This window comes from Gopherus evgoodei, chromosome 1 (genome assembly GCF_007399415.2).
Source record: "Gopherus evgoodei ecotype Sinaloan lineage chromosome 1, rGopEvg1_v1.p, whole genome shotgun sequence".
In the NCBI taxonomy this organism is placed as follows: Eukaryota; Metazoa; Chordata; order Testudines; family Testudinidae; genus Gopherus; species Gopherus evgoodei.
Genome location: NC_044322.1, coordinates 94,294,198 through 94,311,219, shown reverse-complemented (window position 1 = coordinate 94,311,219; position 17,022 = coordinate 94,294,198). Strand labels below are relative to the sequence as shown.

Here is a 17,022-nt window from a genome sequence, read left to right as displayed (position 1 = left end):
GTCAGCAAACAAACTACCTGAAACAAAAGGCTCAAATTATGGCCCTCCAGAAAGGAAGGTTGAAAAAGGAGTCAAGCCTGAGAATAAGAAGGGACAGATTAACCCTAAATAGGAAAAATGTGTGTACATGTGTAGGCACAGTGCTGAAATCTGAAGACAAATACAGGAGGGGTCAGCTTATGTGCATGACACCCCTACTTCAAGGATATAATTAAATTAAAACCTATCCAAAGATTTCAAGAGGACATTGAATACATGGCCTCAAAGACAAATTGTCTAAATAAAAGACATGGTATAACAAGATACTTTTAATAAATTTGATGCTAATGTTATTGTTAATATTAAACATTGGGATGAATTTAATGTTAATAAGTATCCCTGTAACAATGTATAGTGTGCATGGTTTTTGGAAGAAACCTTTAAGGTCATATAGTAATAATGCTTCTCAGCTATTACCTGTGAATAAATTTAAAGCTTAGCACAGCAGAAAAAACATTACAGATGTGGTTTGCTGTATAGAAAGAGAAACTAAGGTACTCCACCGTATGAATTTAATAACTGAAAAGTGGGATAATTCCCCTTAAACTCTTGAAAGGTAGAAGCCATTGTTCTATAGGCAGGCCAAGTTTCAAAAAACACAGGGAAGTATAGGGATAATTCCTCTGTTTTGCCTGCAATCAGCCAGCTAAAAGACTGAAGTTGGTCCAAGAAAAGATATTATCTCATCTACCTTGTTATATCTCTGATACCCTGTGACCAATCAACACTGCAAACAACTATGATGCAAAGAGGGTTTTTGTTTTGTTTTGTTTTTTTTAAGAAAAAGTAGGCTCTGACCATTTTAAACAGTTAATTGTAGAGGTTTTGAGATGATGTTCTCTGATCTACTGATGTATAGCAGTGTAATATGGGAGGTTTAAAATACCTCTGAAAAAAGCAGATTACTTATTTGTGTGCCAAACTTAAGGCACTCAAGTTTTAAAAGCTCATCCTATAATGGGTTTATTTATTTAGATTTACACACACACACACACTCTGATGCCCTAAGTGCTCTTGATGTACCTTAAAAATATACATCTATAAATAAGACTCCAACATAAATTAAGTGTATAATACATGAAGTAAGCGCTATATCACGGCATCAGTAATTTCATACTTGATGCACTGAGATTTTCACTTAATACAGGTAAAATATTAACTAACTTTTAGAGAGGGAATATTTAAAAAATGATCCCTTTCTGAAAAATTTCCAAGAAGCTAAAGAGTTTTTGAGCCCCTCTAGACAAGGAACTGCAGTTGCAATAAATGTCAGACTCATGGATATTTTTATCAGAACATCTTAAAGAGAAGCAATTTTTAAAATGTTGCACTTAAACAAGGAAGGCTTATTCATGAGATCAGTCTACCTATGCAACAAAACTGAATTTAGATCAGAAAAAAAATCTGACTGGATTCCCCAATCTTCTAGCTATTTCTGTTCACCTTCTTGGTTCACTCACTGTCCTGCTGTCTGAGGTTTTCAGCTATATCCCTTGGTAGACCCACACCCTAGATGCTTTTATGCACCAAAATATTGATTAACTTTCCATGTAATATAATTTGCATTTTTGCCCAGCTCCAGTACACTTTAACCAGAAATCTCCTTAATTTATATTACTTGCATTGAGTGAAAAGGCACTCCAGCAACCTTAATACTCAGTTAATTTTGTGAGGGGGACGGGATGTCATATAAAGCGCATTGAGCCTTTTCTGTCTCTGGTGTAATGAGCACAGATGGTTGTAATCTTAATGCCTCTCACTTTGCCTTGGCAGGAAACTCATGTTACTTAAAGTATCTGAACAATATTTCCTAGAAAATATAGATAAACACACAACAGAAGGGGAACTATGATTTCTCTTTGGCTTTTGCTTACACTTCAAGACAGGTGCCAAAGAATATTTTACCTTTAAATTCACTATTTTTCACAATCATTGGCTACATTTCCCACAAATCAAATGTACTCCAAAAGGAGGAAACGAGTTTGATTTTTTTTTTAAAAACAACTAGAGTCAATGTGTAACCTCAGATAAATTACTATCTTGCAATGGTGCAGGAAATCAATCTAATACTATCAATTAAACTAGCTGCTCATATATATATATATATATATAAGCCTCCCTGTGCAAGTCCCACAGTGAAGGTAGGGTGTACAGGCAGTGTAGTATCCAAAAGTGCCAGGGGCTAGCAGCTGGGCAGTCCCATGTATCAGAGAAATAATAATGAGAAAATGTTGTTGAATTTCTCAAGATACTTGGTGCATAACACATCAGTGCTTTTTCCTTGGAGGAATATGATAGGATCCAGGCTGCTTTGCCCCAGCAGAGATAATTGCTATAATTCATTAGAGACGCTTATTTGCATTTTTCATTATTGAAGCATAACTTTATAAAACGTATGGAAGGAATGAGCGTTCTGTTTTCCTGAGGCTGCAAAAATAATCATTTTAGTTCAGACAACAAGTTGAACCAGACTGTCTTGCCCATAACATTTCTTCCTCTCTTACAGCCATTTTGGACTATTTAATTTCTACCTCAGCTTGCTTCCAGTTCTACATGCTTTTTCAGTTCCTCTCTCTGAATGCAGACAGCAGGTACACTCATTGGTGGTAATGAGCTAGCACAGTTTCCACAGGCTTCTTTTTAGCACAGTCCAGCCAATGTCTGTCATTGATCCGACTTCATTTATGCTTCAGTTGTGCAAAGGGGAGACTTTCAAGCTGGAAATGACTTTAAACTAAGTCCTCCTTTTATATAAACCAATTTATTTTTTCTTTCTCCTTGCTTCATTTGCTGATCAAAGGTATTTCTATTTAAACAACAGTTTTCTCTTTTATAGACTCTTTTCTTATCTACTTTATTCTTCAGTGCAACTCTTTGTGATACCGAATTTATATAGCAACAGTCCGTGGAGGCAGAAGCAAATGTTTACAACTTCATTGCAGGATTGAGCAGAAAAAGTTGGGTCAAAAGGGAGAGGCACTGGTATTGCACCATTAAACAGAAGCTTTACCATTGACTTCAATGGGTGCAGGATCAGTCTCAGAATGCATGAGAGTGGGAGTTATTCAAACAGAGATACACAGAAGAATTTAAAAAAATGTTTACCAAGTAAATTGGTTTCAGTTCGGACAATCAGATGGGATTAATGCCTCTACTTTGCCTTGGCAGGAAGCTCATGTTACTTAAAGTATCTGAACAATATTTCCCAGAAAATATAGATAAACACACAACAGAAGGGGAACTATGACTTCTCTTTGGCTTTTGCTTACAACTCTGTATTTTGTTTGTTTTTCTGTAAAATATGAATTTCTAAAGATGTGGAAGTTCAGTTTGAATAAACATCTCCAAACCAGTTTGTGATGGTACCTCTCATAAGTCTTTATGGAAAATATGCTTATGAATGTATATATATATCGTAACTATAATGTGTTTTATGCCACATATGCCATATAACATATCTCCGTAAAGGTTATGATCTACTGAATGTATTAGTCCTATTTGTGTGCATGTATCATTTTTGTATTCGAAGTTATGAAAGTTATGAATGTTGGCTGTGTAGTGGCTTGATTTCTGTATAACCTTAGTAGATCATTTGGTCAGTTCCTGGAGAAAGGAATGTTGAAATTAAGTACCTACTCAAGAAGCACTTAAAGGACAATGGATCTTGCAATGTGCCAATCCACATAAGATGGCGACTGGCAGGGAAGCAGGGGTAGAAGTAGTCTTGGCACATCAGGTGGCAGCTCCCAAGAGGGTTTCTGTGATCCAACCCATCACACAAACCAGATCTTGATCTGAACTTCTGCTGTCTGCAAAATAGGACTGGCAATCTCACAAGATTTCCTTTATTTCCTTGCTTTTCAAAATTTTCCATGATGACAGCCTCACACACAGGGTGGGTTGTGTTGTGTTTTTTAAGTATCTCTGCTTCTGACCAAAACCAGGAAATAGAGAAACACACAAGAGATATAGATTCATATCCCATTCCTGACACTTTGCCTGCCTTAGAAAGGAAGAGTGACCTTGTGTTGAAGCCCTGGACTGGGTACTCAGGTTTATATCCTGATGTATTTGTTAGGTTTTTGTGGCAGGTGCTTGTCAAGGGTTCCACTCACTACTAGGGAACCACCTCCTGGCTGCTCTGCAGAATAGTGCTTTCCAGGTACAATGCCCCCTTCTGCTGCTTGTTCCTATGCCCTGCCGCCTCTCTCTCCTCAACTCAGGGTGCTCTTTCTTTCTGGCTTGCCCCTCTGGCCAGGTGACTATACTCCTCCCTTCCGAGGTAACAAAGTCCACAACTGTCCCAGGCAGTCTGTTCCACTGCCCAGTCTGTGCCACTTCCCCAGTAGCCAGTAGGGGAACCCAGGCCCACCCAGGGACCCTTTCTCCCAGACCTTTTTGCTCTTTCCCTGGATTCCTTCCTACATCTTCTAGCTCCCCGCTCTCTGGACTTACCAGCCCAAACTCCCTCCTTCCAGGGAATAATTGTAGACTACTTAACTCCATCACCTCAAATACACCTCCTTTCTCCTACAGACTGACTGTAGGCTACTTCCCCTTCAGACCTTTTCTTCTTCCAGCTTCCTGGCTTTATAATACCCCCAACCTGTTCCTTCTCAGCTAGGTTCCATCATCAATCAGTCTGACAATGCCTGACTTTCCCCCAGGTGCAGTCTATGAGGTTAATTAACCTCATTTAACCTGCTTTGCCTTGTGTGATGTGAAAACCCCATCACAGAGCTTTCTATTACTACATGTTTGTACAGTGTTTAGCACAATGGGGTCCTGATCATATTTGAGGTCCTAAAGGTGCTAATATGAAAAATAACAGCAAGAAATAGAAGTGAGATTAACATTTTTCAAACCTCAAGAATGTTTGTGTTTAATTAAAGTTTTGGATTCTGTCAGTTTTTATTTTTTCCTAACTGTTTTGCTCATCCTTCTTTTATTTCCCCAGATGTTTCGGTTTCCTGTCCTCTAACAGGCTTTGATTTCTCTCAAGCTATCCCATAGATGGCCTCCAGCATTCTGAATCATGTACTAGAAAGTCAGTTCAGTGTGTTCCTTACACTACCCTCCAAGGCAGCTTTAGCCATATTAGCTGTCTACTCCTCCCCACCACCAAGTTAAAGAACTTTAAAAGACCTAGCACACAAATGCTTATCTTTCATAAGTGTGCGGTTGAGTGCTCCTCACTGAACAGGGATGACTGCTTAATATCTTCACAGGTCAAATTCCTGAATAAACTCACATAGAAAAATGATTAAAACACCTAGGGCAAGCACTTTTCACAAAGTGATCATTGCATGGCTGCCCTCTCAGTCTTCATCCTCAAAGGAAACCTGCACAACAAATTCAAAAGATGAGCCTGGGAGTTTAAATTAATAATTTCGCTAGAAACTCTAAATCATCAATTGAATAGAGACACTGGGTTTATAGCTCATTGTCACAATTATAGATTGTTATAATCTGTGGCCTTATGTTTACACCTTTTACAAGACTATGATAAATTCTGTACAAAATATGCCTTGTGAGGTATCATTTGAAAACTCTTAATTTGATGATCATTATTGTCTTGGTAAAATATGTGTGGCAACATTGTATGGACAGTTATAAGATTCTACCATATGACATTACTGAGTCATGTTCCAGGTTTAGAAAAGTATCCACAAAGCAGTCCCGCAGAGACAAAAGGCAAACTGACCCCTCACCTAGGTGTCAACAAAATCAAATGGACTTTCACCTGGCTAGGTGGCCACTCTTTGGCAGGAAAGAGGGGACAAGTGAGAAATCTACAACTTTACAAAAGAACAGCTTGAGGTTCCCATCCACATAGATTTTCTGTCTCCTAAACCTCAGCTGGAGGTGATTTTCAAAGGAGATAGATAACTTAGAAAAGAAAACAGGGGACACAAATTATTCCTCCCTTTCTTTCTATCCACAGCCACAATACCCAAATAAAAAAAGACAGCTTTGAACTATGGGAGGGATACTATCTGAAACTGATTCAGTCAGTAAACCGATGGAGCATGTGGTGAGAGACTTTTGCTCAGAATTCACTTAGCTTGTTAACTTAGATATTAGATATTTTACTTTTATTTTCTTGTAACCAATTATGCCTCATTACTTATAATCACTGAAAAGCTATCTTTCTGTAGTAAATACACGTGCTTTATTCTTTTGTCTAAGCCAACGTCTTTGGAGTGAAGTGTTTGGAAAACTCCATTTGGGATAACAGGATTTGTGCATATCATTTTCTATTAATAAAAATGACGGACTTTCTATGGGCTTGTATTGTCCAAAAGGAGGGAGCTGGGTAGTACAAGACAGACATTTCTAGGGGCAAGTCTGGGACTAGGAGTTTGCTGGTGTTGCTCTGCAGTGTAATTTAAAAGTGGCAGGCCAAAGCATTCATACAGTACAGCTGGAGGCTATGTGTGAGCAGACCAGGAGTGGTTGCTCTCACAGCAAAGCAGTGTTAAAGGCTCCCCAGGTTGAAGAATTGAGTGGACTCAGCTGTTCAACAGTCCAGATTGTACCCTGGGTAATGTCACAGGAACCCACGTACCATTCTTTGGCCTATGACTGCAGAGGCATTAATGGGCCAATTTGCCTTGAATGGTCTCTTGCATCATGTGTTAATTCCTTATTCTTAACAATCGGTTCCATGTAACACTCTGAATAATTTTCCCAGACCTGAAGAAGAACTTTGTACAAACACAAAAGCTTGTCCCTCTCACCAATAGAAGTTGATCTAATAAAAGATATGGTCTCACCCACCTGGTCTTTGTAATATCCCGGGACCAACACGGCTACAGCAACACTGGAAAAAGCTCACTGTGGACATGCTAACTAGCTTATTGTAGTTCTCTGTCCTTGAATATAAGTGGATCATTTAAGGAGCTGTACAGCATTTTTTGCCCCTGATGAAGACTGGGGTTAATTTTATTTAAACTATTTTATACATCCCACACACTGTGGACCAGGGGTCGGCAACCTTTGGTATGCGGCTCGCCAGGGTAAGCACCCTGGCAGGCCGGGCCAGTATGTTTACCTGCTGCGTCAGCAGGTTCGGCCGATCGTGGCTCCCACTGGCCGTGGTTCGCTGTCCCAGGCCAATCGAGGTGGTTGGAAGCGGTGTGGGCCAAGGGATGTGTTGGCCGTGGCTTCCCGCCACCCCCACTGGCTTGGGTTAGTGAACCGCGGCCAGTGGGAGCCGCGGTCTGCCGAACCTGCCAAGGCAGCAGGTAAACAAACTAGTCCAGCCTGCCAGGGTCTTACCCTGGTGAGCCACTTGCCAGAGGTTGCCAACCCCTGCTGTGGACTATATGCTGGTTAATTCTGTGTGAGCAGGGTGGGTGAGAGAAGAGTAGCCAGGAGAACCTCTCCCCTTCCCCTGTGTATAGATACAGGAGAAAGGCAGAATGTCATTGCTAGCACTCCACTGCATGTTGGGAGGGGAAAGGGCCTGGCTAACATGGCTTCTTGTGCTTCACTGTGCCAACTGGGGTGTGGTCTGCAAAACAGGGACCATGTCCTGTCTCCTGACAAACCTGTTTGTAAGCATGCTGCTCATTCCTGATGTAGCAGTAAGAGCCACTAACTCCTGCATACCTCGAACCTCTGGCTTGCATCTACCTTGTGCAGGCAGAACAGCTCAGAGCACTTCAAGTGAGCACTACTTCTCTGCTTCACACTCCAGGTTCCTTCAGTGGAAAAGCCAAAGTTTGGCTCCATATACAATTCTTGGTGTGACTTGCATTCCATGAAATGAGTTCGTTGTCAGTGTCAGATTCACTGATTGACAATCACGTTGTGTCCTCTCTCCTTCACAAATTGTCAACCAACAATAAACAGCTATTGTAGCAGAAAACAAGTGCAGGTCCCTGAGCGGGAATGGTTGGTGATTCTAAATGATGATGTATGAGAGGAAGATAAGACAATTTGATTCTCAGACTAGGTTGACCCTATATGACTGAATGGAACAGAAAAATTGCTTTGCTGCAGCAAACAAGATATGGAAGTCATATAAGGAGCAGAGCGCACAATAGGGAATAACAGAATGTCATTTTAACTAACAGTGTCTAAATGAGAAAGACATTTAAATGGTAGTAATAAAAAAAACTTTCCTCTCTCTGCCTTATCTACCCACCTTCCCCCCCAGTTAATTTATTTCAATATACTAGGCTCTGATTTATGTCTGACACACCCTTTCAGTATGCAGGCCAATGGGGGTGGCGGGAAGCCGTGGCCAGCACATCCCTCACCCGCGCCGCTTCCCACCACCCCCCATTGGCCTGGGACGATGAACCGCGGTCAGTGGGAGCCGCAATCGGCCAAACCTGCCAAAGTGGCAGGTAAACAAACTGGCCCAGCCTGCCAGAGTGCTTACCCTGGCGAGCCATGTGCCAGAGGTTGCCAACCCCTGTGCTAAACAATCTGTTCAAACCTTGTATTTAGCTATGACACTGTCAATACCTTTCTCAGACCTGAAGAAGAGCACTGTGTAACGCAAAAGCTTGTCTCTCTCACCAACAGAAGTCCAATAAAAGAAATTAACTTCACCCACTAACACCCTTACAGTATTTACTGCCAGTTGAACTTGAATCTGTCTTTTAGGAGCTGTTTAAAGTTCCATTGTTGGGATTTTCTGCTCCAGCTGGTTTGTGATAAAAGGCAAAGGTTGATTAACTTATCCTAGTAAGTTACCATGGTAACTCTCACCTGTGCAATGTGCCTTTATTAGGGATTTGTTGATCTAGGGACACTGGTATAAGTTTCCTTTGTCCAAAGACAATCTAACCTGCTAAAACTCAGAAATGAGTAGAACATCCAAAGTCCAGGCCTTTGTCTCTTTGTGGGAAGTTAGTCATTAGTCCTGGCTTTACCATGAGCCTCACTTTCTACCTTAGAAAACAGTCCAGCTAACTGACCACAAGTGGAATAAAATCTAAAAATCAGATTGTAGCGGAGTGGTTACCTGCTCCTGCCCTGAGGGGCTTAAAAAAACAGCACAGGAGAGGGCTGTGATTGGGGCAAGAAGCCTGGACTGATTGGGGAAAGTAGGCTCAGCTGTGGCTATGCCCCAATCAGGTCCAGCTGGCCCCTATAAGAGGGAGAAGGGCCTGGCTGCAAGGTGCCAAGCAGGACACCTAGATTGGGAGTAGGGCTGGGGAAGGGCCAGAGGAGCTGGGAGCTCTGGCCTGGAAAGCCCCAGGCTGCAGGCCTGACTATAGGCCAAATAGGTGCACTGTTGCAGGGGGCAGCCCATGGGTAGGCAGAGGCAGCAGGTCCCAAACCCCTTTGCTTATGATTAGTGGCTTACACTGTAGTCTGCCCCAATGAACAGGGGCTAGATGGAGACTGGCAGTAGCCTAACACTGAGGTGAAGTGGGGATAGTGGGTGGGGGTTCCCCAGGGAGGGGGAGACCCTGAGACTGTGAAGGGCTACTTCCAAAGGAACAGCATCCCAGGTAAAAGGGGCACCGGGTCCTGGGAGGAACATGAGCCAGCAGTAAGGCGGATCACTGGCCTGGAGAGGGTGCTCCCAGCTTCCTGAGGACAACCAGCAGGAGGTGCTCAGGGTGAGTCCACATCACTACACAGGTAAAATTAAATTCAGAAGTGCAATAAGACCTGAAGAAAAGTGTATACATTTTGAGTGTTATTTATCACCAGTAATACTGGGAAATGGCCGTACAAGGATTAGACTGAACAGCACACAGTGCAGACCCTTCTCCTGGTGCTGAGTTAAGGAAGGCTAAGAGCTGATCTAACTTAAAGGAGGCTGCAAATGGAAGAAAAGATGTTTAAAGGGCTAGATCTGCCAACCTCACTCACACTGTTTAGGGAACTATTTGCCCAGTAAAGTATTACTCATGATGAGTAAGGGTGGCAGAATTGGGCCAACAAGGAGAATAGGTTACTTCATCAATCTTCATTTGGTAACAAAGGCCTTTGCATACATGAGCATTGAGTGGTGTGGGAGGAAGGAACCTTTCCAACCCTTCTGCTCCTTGTTTGAGGGCCAGGAAGAACTGATCAAAAGGATCACCCCTTTTTATTTATCTGAGAAGGTACATTGCCTCAAGGGCGCTGCGGAAGAGCAGAGAGGGCTGTGGCTCCACTCTCCTCCTTTCATACTAGTTATGTGCATCCCAGAATGAGGTATAAAAGTTGGCCCAGAGTTTGCACACTAGAGAGCTCAAGGAAGAATTCTACATCCTTGAGACAGAATACCTCCCATTGCTTCCCTTACGGCAGTGCAGCTTTGCATTGCTCCCCAAGCAAGTCTGTGTGTAAATGACACAGCCATCATCTATTTCAGGGGTAGGCAACCTATGGCACGCATGCCGAAGGCAGCACGTGAGCTGATTTTCAGTGATATTCACACTGCCTGGGTCCTGGCCACCACTCCGGGAGGCTCTGCATTTTAACTAAATTTTAAATGAAGTTTCTTAAACATTATAAAACCTTGTTTACTTTACATACAACAATAGTTATATATTTTAAACTTAAAGATACCTTCTCAAAATGTTAAAATGTATTACTGGCATGTGAAATCTTAAATTAGAGTGAATAAATGAAGACTTGGCACAGCACTTCTGAAAGGTTGCTGACCTCTGATCTATTTCCTTATCTCCTCCTCCTCCTCTCAAACCAAACAATAATCAGTAGCTCAGATTTTCAAAACCCTGATCAAATGCAATCAGGTTACATAAGTAATCATTTAAATTGTCCTTACACACTCCATTAATGGAGAGCAATGGAATGATTACAAAACTGCCTGGAGAGTACAAATGTTGGTAGGAAGTACTATATCTGCTGGGTTGAGGGAAAGGAACACCCAAAATGGGAATCTTATTAAGCTCTTCAGGCCAGGGGCCATATTATTGTTCGGTTTTTGTACAGAGCCTAGAGCAACGGGGCCCTGATTTGTGTCTGGGATCCCTAGATGCTGCAGCAATACAAATAATACAAAATAATATGTACAGTTGACATTTAAACAATCTATTCAGTTTGTCACATCCACCACCATAATACCTGAAAAAAAGGAAGTGAGAGACTGTTTACTTGCATATTATTGTGATTATAAACTTATTTTGTTTTCTTTCCTGCAAACTTCATATTGAGGTCACAGAGGGGAAAATGTCTTCCAGGTTAATTTATTTTATCTGAAACACCTTTTTTTTCTGTATGAGCTACTTCTTCTAATGGCAACAAAGAACTCTGACTCTCCGTGTCTTGTTATTTAAAAATATTCATCACACCAGCACCTGGAATTACATTTGTTGCTCAGACTCTAGCAGACTAAGAGTATCCATTTAAAGTCATTAATCTTTTTGGTTCTGTAGCAAAGCATGAAGACTCACCAGCGTGGCACCTCCTGCTGCTTGTCTTGGGAATTAGTTCTCCAGCATATGGAGCGCCTCCTACTGTCTGGTGTCTCACCTGCCTCAGGCCCCCATGTCCCTTCCAGACCCCAGTGTCCTTTACCTTTACCAGGCCCTCAGCAGTACACCCACGCTCTGGGTCTCCCCTCCCAGGGGAACTCCCAACCCTCTCACACTCAGTCTCGGTGGCTACTGCCAGTCACCATCTAGCCCCCCATCCACTGGGGCAGACTGCAGTCTGTCCAGACCACTCATCATTGGCAAGAAGGTTGGACCAGCTGCCTCTGTCTATCTCTGGGCTGCTGTCTCTGCAACCCCAGTACCTGTTTTGGCCCTTTTAGTGAGGCCTGCAGCCTGGGGGTTTACCAGGCTAGAGCTCCCCAGCACCTCCTGCCTTTCCCCAGCCCTGCTCCATTCCCTGTACCCTGAGCTCCCAGGCAGCCCAGTCCTTCTCCCTCCAAGGCTGGAAAGAGAGTGACACAGCTCTCCCCTGAGCCCTTATAACAGGGCCAAGAGTGGCCTGATTGGGGCGTGGCCCCAGCTGTGGCTGCCTTCCCACTCAACCTACCCTATTGGATCTCTGGGGCAGCCCTTTCCCAGCGCTGTTTTCACCCCTTCAGGACCAGAGCGCGGTGACCGCCTTGCTACAGGTTCAAGAAGAAATCACTCTTCAGGTAGAGAAGCTTGTTAATTAAATGATGGCAGCACGCATGAAGTAACACAATTATGTATACTGGAGATTTTTTCATTCTGACTTTTCTTCATAAATGTAAAGCTTTCACCGAAGCTAGTTCATTTTCATCTGGTTTCCTTTACAGTGTTTATACTGCAGCTTTACTGACTGCACTTAGGAGTGTCGAAGAATGTTATGGGAAAAGCAAAATTCCCAGTGCTTTAAAATGAATCTGATGGATTCCAGAGTTTGTTAAAAGCTCATTATACATCAAAGATTCAGTCCTGCTCCCATTTACATCAAATGGCAAAACTCCCATAGCTTTCAGTGGCAACATGTCCAGGCTCTGTATGTATCATTTATTTTTCTGATACATCCATCACAAGAGATAACATCACACCTGGGATGATACCACAGATGGAAGCAAGTAAAAATGACTGTGCTAACTCACCATGAAATTCCACTGAAATCAAAGGCTAACCTGGGTATGAATTTGGTTCTATACATTTATTCTGAATTCTGTTGTTAAAAGGAACTTAATTTTCGTTTTTTGCTGTTGAATGTGACAGGGACATAGTCCGTTTTGTTGGCTTCCATTGATATGGTTGGGGAAGAGTCAGGAAGGAAATACAGGTTATCTTTAAACATGTAAAACATTCATCTTCCCCAGTATTTGTTTGACAAAGGAAAGTTCACAAAGGGGACAGTATTTGTGTGAAGGTAAATCTTTTTAGTTCCTGTATTTTACCTCCCCTCTAGGCACTAGTAATACCCATAAAAGTCCAGAAAGTACCAATTTCCATCCATTACAACCAAATAAAAATGTTTTAAACGTGATATGTTTGGCTTGGGAAATCAGTTTTTGTCTGCCATAACTGACTTCCTGTTATAACTATGTCTGTTATGAGCAGAGTCCAGTGCAGCACATTTCTATTATGAACTACACAATACATCTGTTTGCCATGGTCTGGTAAAAGTGAAACAGCTGAAAATGGCTCAAGAGAATTAAGCACAAGAGCGTAGTTTAACTCATATTTTGTCTTTGCAAGTGTAGCATCTCTGTTTCCAGTAAGGTCAGAGGTCAGCAAAGCTTTAATTTCACTATTTGAAATCAAGCCTGTACTCAGCTAACTTGTACTTGATTTCACACAGGATGCATCAACACTGGCAAAAATGGGCCCTTGTAATTAATCAGTTTGTAATTTACTGGTATGTTTCAACAAGAGAGTGACAGATATTGCAACTGCATTTAATATCTTTGGGGACCATATTGTATTAAGTTTATGAATGGTTTATGTATCACTTTAGGCCAGGGATTGCTTGCAACCCTGGGGACAGGGAAGGGTTACCACAGCTCCTCCAGGAACCAAAAAAAGTGGAAGGTGATTAAGGTGAATCAGATTGTCAGCATCTCGAGAGAGGTACTACACCTGAGGAGACTTGCATCTTCTGGTTCAAACTGGGTTTTCTGAGGGCTTGGCTATACTCGAAACTCCAAAGTGCTGCCGTGGGAGCGCTGCCGCGGGAGTGCTTTGAAGTGCGAGTGTGGTCGTGGCGCCAGTGCTGGGAGAGAGCTCTTCCAGTGCTGCAGGTACTCCATCTCCTCGTGGGGATTAGCTTGCAGCACTGGGAGCCGCACTCTCAGTGCTGGGGCACTGTTTACACTGGTGCTTTGCAGTGCTGCAACTTGCTTAGCTCAGGGGTGTGTTTTTTCACACCCCTAAGTGAGAAAGTTGCAGCGCTGTAAAGCGCCAGTGTAGCCAAGGCCTGTGACCAACAGATAAAGGCTTTTGGTATAAAGAGGCTGAGTTTAAAAGGAGATGGGGCCTTCTTTTGATTCAGGGAACAGACAGGATCTTCTGTCCCATGGGGGATCCTGACACTTACAGAAGGGTTGGACTAACCAGGATCCCATAAGACTGATGGCTGACCACTGGTAAGCTTTTGGCATCCATATAGGAAACGGTGATTGTTTCGGTATATTTTTTCTGTAATGCTTTTAACCTAAGAATAAATGTATTTTGCTATGTGAAGGCTTATTGGTAACTGGTGCACACCGTCATAGCCGCTGGAGAGAGGATAACACATGTGCCGGGCCACAGTCAGACCTTCTGGGGAAATCACAGTGGAGTGCAGAGTCTGGCAGGAGAGACAGATGCGGTTCTCCACCCAAGAGAAGTGATTGCAGGGAGTCTGAAACCCTTAATGAGGACCAGGAGGGGTCAAAAATTCAGTTAATCTTGAAACTGGGACAAGATAGTAAATCACTGGTCCCATTTTTGACTATGAAGAAAAGGCCTTGGTAATATCACTTTCAGTTTGTCATGTTGACAGTAACCACTCAGGAACCATTTTAGTGCAGCAGTTTTCAGGCAGCACATGTACCATGACAGTCACAACTATGTTTTATATTACTTATGAGCATGTAAAGTAGCATGGTTTAAAAACTGTATACTAGGGACACCAGCAATACTATTAGCTTTAAACCATATTCATTTCCTTAACAAAGTGCAAAAGCGCTAAGGTCCACAGGGTGTTTGGTGTAGCCACAAGCTTTCTATAACATTAATGTGAACATTAATAATTCACCTTTCCTCCTGCATGCAAAGATTAATACACACACATGGAATGAAATGTGACCCTTCCCTGTGCTGAAAGAGCAGTATTGATGTTTTTCCTGTTTAGCTTATTCATTCAAAGGCTGTATGTTGGAAAAAAAATACCTACCCTTTACTTAGCAGGAGCTGAAACAGAAGGGACAAGGAATAGGACTTTAATCTAGGTTTGCAGGACTACTGAATTAGACTGATGGTTCCTTCATTTCCAGGAATAACCTGATTTTGTTGGAGACAGACCATCATTTTAGGCATTTGGATACTATGGTGACTAGTGCCATTAGGAACTGCCTATTCAGAAACAAGCATAAAAAGCTAAAGTTTCCTTTAGTTACACTAGGTAAGAGCAGAGTAACTCCAAAGTCTGAAATGGAGTTACTCTAGGTTGACGTGGTGAAGCTGGAAGCAAAATATAGCCTTATATGGATTTCTAGAATATCTACAACCAGGAAATGGAAAGAAATTGAAGTCTGACTAGTGTTCTGTTATCACATTCTGTTGTGTGTGGTGAAGTCTACTAATCAAGAGTGAACACAACTGGCAACTTGCAAGGTTTCTATTTCTTGTCTTCTTTGTAGCTTGTTTATATCCCTAAGATATTTCTGAAAATGAGATGATGCCTCCAGTGGGTCTTTACACCCAACCGATAAAGGAAATTCAACCATCCCTAGCAAGCTCATATTTAGAAGAGGTTCCAACAAGAGCTGCTTTCATGGAGGGAGTTTGTCAGTGTGTAATTATTCAGCCACAGTACACACTGCAAGCAAACCCAGCCTTACTCATTTCTCTTAGAGAACTAATTAAGGTGGAGAACTTGCTTTGTTAGTATGGTTGAAGGACAGTTTTGCATTGTTCATGCTAAACAGGATCTGAGCAGTAGACAGACCTGTTTCACCTACAGACAGGGGCAGAGGCTTTAATAAAGCAGTTTCTTAATAACTGTCTCTCATGCTTTAGAAATGCAATGCATCAAATTTAGCATCATGCAGAATCCTTCAGTGGGGCTATGGAATATTATTACAATCTTTTTTCTTAAAAAGGAATGCTGCCAGGTCTCCTGGGAGGATTTTGTCAACTGCTACCATTCACCTGTCTTTGCCACCTGAAATTGATATTAAATATGAGGGGAAAGATGATAGCAGACTTAAACCTATTATGATACTGCCGTGACAGGGAAACTTCAAAAAAACACCAAAGAAAATTTATTTTAGAAGAAACAAACAAAACTTAACTTTAACACCAAATGACCCCATCACATTTCCAAATATTTTTTTTCATTATATACACTTTACACAGACAGTTACTAACAAAACAGTCTCCAGGGTGGTAAATGGAATCTAGTTATGGAGGAGAAATAAAACTTAGCTTCGATTATATCCACAAAGTGTATATCTGCTGCGTAACATCATGCATATAGAAACAGCACCTCCAACAGTATAGCACTTTAGTGGTGTGAAGATATTGCATGTGGAGGTCACCTGGCTACTATTACAAGTATTGGAGCCCAGTATCTTCTGGCTTAGAATTGTGATTAGTACCTCCTGAGTTACCAAGTCTTTTATATGCTTGGTGCGCTTATTCATTCCCACGAGCTATATATGCAAAAAGTTCTGGAAAAATTATATATGTCCTGCAGTGTTTGAGATACTAGATTTTATTTTTAAACCCTTTAAGATTTATTTCTGCTGGACTATCTTCTAGGGTCTCTTGGGAAATAAAATGTTCAGAGTACACATCCTATCTCAGGCATACTGTGCCATAACTCTGTATATTTAAGATTCCCAGACTTTGGACTAAGTGGAGTCAAACAAAACTGAAAGTGTGGTCTATACGTTTCACAAGTGTACCAGAAGATTCACTAAGAGGCTCAAATCAACGTGTTCAAAGTAAATTGTCCTTTTAATTTTTGCTCTTTTTGGCTAAAAAGCAAAGCAGATTAGTTGCTTGAATTATATTTTCTGCTTCATATAATTCTAGAAATGTTGGGAAGGAAGTAGTTGAAAACAGATTTTTCTTTTTTATGGTGTTTAGGCTGCTCTTGGTTCTTTAGTATTATAAAAATAAATAATCTAAGTAGCAGAACCTGAAAATAGTAAGCCTGAATGTAGCACTGTACACTTAAAATGCAAAAAAAGATTTTTGCTTACTGAAATAGGTTTTGTTTGCTGTGTGAATGAAAGCAGGCAGCAGACTAAAGGAAGGTTCTCCAACAAAGCAGGAGACAATCCACTCATATTCTAATGGCAAGTAGCATGAAAGAGCCTCTTTTTTTTTTTTTTTTTTTTTTTTTTTTAGTCTGGGC

General features: G+C 41.7%; 1 protein-coding gene across 2 annotated transcripts in view; it reads right to left on the bottom strand.

Moving 5' to 3' along the window:
* Positions 1–17,022, bottom strand: part of GPC6 (glypican 6) — a 1,184,479-nt gene that overhangs the window by 65,048 nt on the left and 1,102,409 nt on the right. The gene's annotated exons all lie outside the window — the stretch shown is intronic.